Source organism: Sapajus apella, unplaced genomic scaffold (genome assembly GCF_009761245.1).
Source record: "Sapajus apella isolate SASKATOON/1434 unplaced genomic scaffold, GSC_monkey_1.0 scaffold6, whole genome shotgun sequence".
In the NCBI taxonomy this organism is placed as follows: Eukaryota; Metazoa; Chordata; class Mammalia; order Primates; family Cebidae; genus Sapajus; species Sapajus apella.
Window position 1 is genome coordinate 68,099,545 of NW_022436946.1, and position 5,775 is coordinate 68,105,319.

General features: G+C 36.5%; 1 long non-coding RNA gene across 1 annotated transcript; it reads left to right on the top strand.

The window, feature by feature from the left end:
• The first annotated feature begins 607 nt into the window (after positions 1–607).
• LOC116549672 lies at positions 608–4,290 on the top strand. The gene is made up of 3 exons (XR_004267995.1): positions 608–618; positions 886–888; positions 4,164–4,290. It is a non-coding gene; the product is annotated as an uncharacterized LOC116549672 (long non-coding RNA).
• The last annotated feature ends 1,485 nt before the right edge of the window (positions 4,291–5,775 follow it).

The following is a 5,775-nucleotide window of genomic DNA, read 5'->3' on the forward strand; positions in this document are numbered from 1 at the left end:
AGCATGGATGTAGCAAATAAAGAATTGCGGTAGTCACCTCTTATCCACAGTTTCACTTATCCAGTTTCAGTTACCTGAGCACAACTGCAATCTGAATATTAAATAGAAAATTCCAGAGGTGAACAATTCATTAGTTAAAAATAGTGAGCCATCCTGACTAGCATAATGAAATCTCACTCTGTCCCAAGTCCTGCCCAGGATGAGAATTATCCCTTTGTCCATTGTATCCACACTGTATACACAACCTACCTGTTAGTCACTTAGTGGCTGTCTGGGTTATCAGATTGAATGGTGAGATATCGCACTGTTTGTATTCAAGTAACCCTTAAAAATGGCCCCAAAGTACAAAAGAAGTGATGCTGGCCTATTTTTATAATTGTCCTATTTTATTAGCTATTGTTGTAAATCTCTGACTGTTCTTAATGTATAAATTAGACTTTATCATAGGTATGTACATATAGGAAAAATACTACTGTATATACAGATACTCCTTAACTTACAATGGGGTTACAAACTGATTTATCAATTATAAACTGAAAATATTGTAAGTCAAAAGTGCATTTGCAACTTACAGTATTTTTCAACTGATGGGTTTATGTGGACATAACTCCCTCCTAAGTCAAAGAGCACACTGAATGCATATCACTTCCACACCATCATGAAGTTAAAAACCTGTAAATTGAACCATTGTTAAGTCAGGGACTGTCAGTTTAGGGCTCAGTACTAACCAAGGAAGGTTTCAGGCATCCACTGCGGGGCTTGGATGGTATCCCCTACAGATAAGGGGAAAATACTGTACATGTAATTAATTGTAAATATTATCCCTCAGAACATATGCTTGGCAGTTTTCTTGTCTACAATAAAGGAAATTAGCAAGTAATAAAGCCTGTAATTTTTTTCTGCATGAGTTTTGTATATTGGGGAAGTGGAAAAAAAGTTATCCCTCTTGTATAACTAGCAAACAAATCTTCCTAGGGTCAATAATGCTAATGGGCCAGAATCTGGCAAATGTATTCATGTATGTAAGAGACATAAAAAAGTAAAACTCCATGCATTTACTACTCAGACGCACAGACAAAGATTTCAATAGACTTTTCATTATGTTTAGGGTTACACCAATGCCCAGAGAACACCTACATATAATATGAAGTCATAAACCCCACACTACATCTGCATGATAATTCAATCACAGCCAGATTTCAGGGGTTAGAACAATGTTCTAGAAAGTGGTCATGTTTCCGGTTGCCAGCAACTTTCACCCTCATAATCCAAGAGTAAAGTAGATAAATTAATCTAGGGCTCCTTAGGAGACACCTTGATGAAAGAAAGATCAATTAAGCCTTTAGTCTAAAAACTAGGAGTCGGCCATGGCTTCTAATAATTATGTTTAATTACCTCAACAGCAGGGAGTATGCCTTTGTCAGAAACATTAGCCAAGATAATAGTGCCAGGGCTTGCAGAGCTTCGTTTATGCTTCAGTTATGTCATTCACCCACCTTTCACAAACGTTCACTTTGGCAAATTTGGGTAAGCAAAGTTAGAATCAAGTTAGCTTTAAGAAATCTGTGAAGCTCATGAAGTTTGACTGCAGACATTCTCAACTCTATCATCATATGTCACGTTTTACTTTTTTCTTCTTTTTGAAACAGATTCTCACTCTATTGCCCAGGCTGGAGCTCACTGGCACAATCTGGGCTCACTGCAACTTCCACCTCCTGGGGTTAAGCAATTCTCCTGCCTCAGCCTCCCAAGTAGCTTGGATTACAGGTACCCACCACCACCCCCAGCTAAGTTTTGTATTTTTCGTAGAGTCAGAGTTTTACCACGCTGGCCAAGCTGGTCTTGAACTCCTCACTTCAAGTGGTCCACCCACCTCAGCCTCCCAAAGGGCTGGAATTACAGGCATGAGCCACCATGCCCAGCCTACTTCTATTTCTCATAACCTTCTTTATAGCTTTGATCAGCCTTCTGATTCATTCCATGCACCCAAGAAAAATCTAACTCTCTTTGCTCTCATTTTGCCGACAACTGAGTAAATTGATTTAATCAATAAATTATGTATTCCCAAGCAGCTAGTATGTTCTGAGTCTGTTAGAAGCACTAGGAATACAATATTGCTAAGACATGTCTTAGCATCCCATCTACCCTAAAGGACTTTAACAGTCTAATTTGGAGGACATGGCAAACATATAAAGCAATTGCTGAAAACAGTGTACAATAAAATGTTAAAATAATTCATACTCTATATGCAAAAGTACGTAGAGAAGTTGGAAATCAGTATGAGACTGCAAAGTGGAAGGATTTTTGGAAGAGGTGAGACTAGAATTAAACACTGAAGCCTGAGAAGAATGTGGTATGGGGAGAAAGAATTGCAGATGGAAAACAATTAAATTAAAATAGAAGCTAGTGAATATAATACCATCCTGCTTAAACAAAAGTATGGCTTTTTACTGAGATTTCATTTCTTCATCTCAAACAATAGTGATAAACAGTCAGGTGTCAGTTAGTGATGAGGATGTGTTCTGACAAACGCATCCTTAGGTGATTTCGTCCTTGCAGGAACACCATAGAGTATACTTACACACACACATGGTATAGCCTACTACACACCTAGGTCATATGATACAGCCTATTGCTCCTAGGCTACAAACCTATACAGCGTGTTACAAATTTGTATTCAGTACAGCATGTGCCAAATATTGTAGGCAGATTTAACACAATGGAAAGTATTTGTGTATCTAAACAAAGAAAAGGTACAATAAAAACATGGTATAAATGATCATTGCTACACCTGTAAAGGGCAGGTTCTTATTGTTCCTACTATTAACAGAGCTTGCAGAACTGGAAACTGCTCTGGTTAATCAGTGAGTGAGTGGTGAGTGAATGTGAAGGCCTAGGACATGACTACTGTATACTTTATAAACACAGTACACTTAGGATACACTAAATTTATAAAACAACCTTTCACTTTCTTCAATAATAAATTCACCTTAGCTTATCGTAAGTTTATTCTTTTAGTGTTTTCATTTTTTAACTTTTTGATTCTTGTAATAACACTCAGCTTAACACACAAATACACTGTATGGTATTTTCTTTCTTTATATCCTTGTTCTACAAGCTTTCGTGAGCTTTTTATTAGTAATCAATTTTTTTAGTTAAATTTTTCACAAGCTTTATTTCATTTAATCTTTACATATGTTTAAGTTCAGTGCTGTTATTGTCAGCTAAAGAATCGAGTTGCAAGGAGGTTAAGTTTTTGTCAAATACTATTATCTACACTACTACCGTTGGTGGTGAAGCCAGGATTTGAACATTTTTATGTGACCCCAAAACCAATGTTTTAAAGACACCGTAAAATTGTGGTCTATCAATATGGCATAAAATTGGGGAAATGGAAAAAGGAGATGATATATGGAAGAAAGACTTGAACTGTATACTACTTTAAGGTTTCCTTCGATACATTTTTATAAATAAGCTAGAAAATCTCCTGTTCAACATCTTCATTTATCATTTTTGCAGCTCCTGATTTGCAGACCATTCTATTACTCTAAAATGAAGTGTACAAACCTCCTCCTGTCTTCTTCAGCTTAGCAGTCACAGAGCCCAAGACTCTCTGCAGCTGGCTATTTTTCTCCTCTTTCAGTCTTCAGGGACTAAACTTAGTGCTCAATGAGATGATGTGAATGCACTCACTTCTGCAGGTGATTTGTGGCAGAACTATTATATATTCACGTAAATGAAGGTAGTCCTGGGAATCCCAAGAAGCCAAATGATTAAATTAATTAACATGTCTCCTTAAGAAGGAGTTTACAGTGACAATAAGATGTTTGGACCATGACAAACATTCTATAGGAGACATTTTCCAACAGTTCAGATTTCAACAAGTTATTCTGCAGCAAGTTAAGCAGGTTTTGCCATTGGAATGCAAGGCATGGGGTCCACTTTGTTTTGTTTTGTTTTGTTTCTTAATGGTCAGGAGGAAGTGTCACACAGTTTTTTAAAATTTTTTATTTCCATAGGTTTTGCAGGAACAGGTAGTATTTGGTTACATAAGTTTTTAGTGGTGATTAGTGAGATTTTGGTGCAACCATCACCTAAGCGGTATACAATGAACTCAATTTGTAAACATTTGTCCTTCACCCCCTCCCACTCTTTCCCCTGAGTCCCCAAAGTCCATAGTATCATTCTATGCCTTTGAATCCTCCTAGCTTAGCTCCTACTTATGAATGAGAATATACAATATTTGGCTTTCCATTCCTGAGTTACTTCACTTAGAATAATAGTCTCTAATTCCATCCAAAATTCTGTGAATGCCATAAATTCATTCATTTTTGTGGCTGAATATAATTCATTCTTCTACATGTATAGAAAAAAGATACATATATATATAGCTCACAATTTTTTATCCCCTTGTTGATTGATGTGTATTTGGGCTGGCTCCATACTTCTATACTTATGCAACTGCATATTTTATATTTATAAATATGGATGTGCAAGTATCTTTTTTTTATAAGGACTTTTTCCTTCTGGATAGATACCCAGTAGTGGAACTGCTGTATCAAATGGTAGTTCTACTTTTAGTCCTTTCGGGACTCTCCAAACTGTTTTCCAAAGCGATTGTACCAGTTTACATTACCATCAGCAGTATAGATGTGTACCCTGTTCACCCCATCCACACCAACATCTGTTATATTTAATTTTTTATTATGGCCATTCTTGCAGGAGTAAAGTGGTATTGCATTGTGGTTTTGATTGACATTTCCATGATCATTAGTGATGCTGATCATTTTTTGTTGGCTATGTGTATATCTTCTTTTGAGAACTCTCTGTTCATGTCCTTAGCCCACTTTTTGATGGGATTGTTTGTTTTTCCCTTGCTGATTTGAGTTCCCTGTAGATTCTGGATACTAGTTCTTCATCAGATACAGCGATTTAAAGATTTCTCCCACTTTGTGGTTTATCTGTTTATTCTGTTAACTGTTTCTTTTGCTATGCAGAAGATTTTTAGTTTAATTAAGTCCCATCTACTTGTCTTTGTTTTTGTTGCATTTGCTTTTGGGTTCTTGGTCATGAAGTCTTTGCCTAAGCCAATGTCTAGAAGAGTTTTTCTGATGTTATCTTCTAGAATGTTTACGGTTTCAGGTCTTCAATTTAAGTCCTTGATTCTTCTTTTTTTTTTTTTCCAGAAAGTGATTTATTTAGGCAGAGAGAAAGAGATAGCAAAAGATGAGAGAGAGAAAGCTTCCACGAGATTGTGGAAGGAGACCCAAGTATGGAATCCAAAAGAGAGCAAAAGATGAGAGAGAGAAAGCTTCCACAAAGGTGATAGAAGGGGACCAAAAGATGTAATCCTCTTGATTCATCTTGAGTTGATTTTTGTATAAGGTGATAGATGAGGATCCGGTTTCATTCTTCTTCATGTTGCTAGCCAGTTATCCCAGCACTATTTGTTGAATAGGGTGTCCTTTTCCCACTTGATATTTTTTATTGCTTTGTCAAAGATCGGTTGGCTGTAAATATTTGGGTTTATTTCTGAGTTCTATATTCTGTTCCATTGGCCTATGTGCTTATCTTTATACCAGTACCATGCTGTTTTGGTGATTATAGCCTTAGAGTATAGTTTGGAATCAGATAATGTGATGCCTCCAGGTTTGTTCTTTTTGCTTAGTCTTGCTTTGGCTATGTGAGCCCTTTGGTTCCATATGAATTTTAGGATTATTTTTCTAGTTCTGTGAACAATGATGGTGGTATTTTGATGGGAATTGCATTGAATTT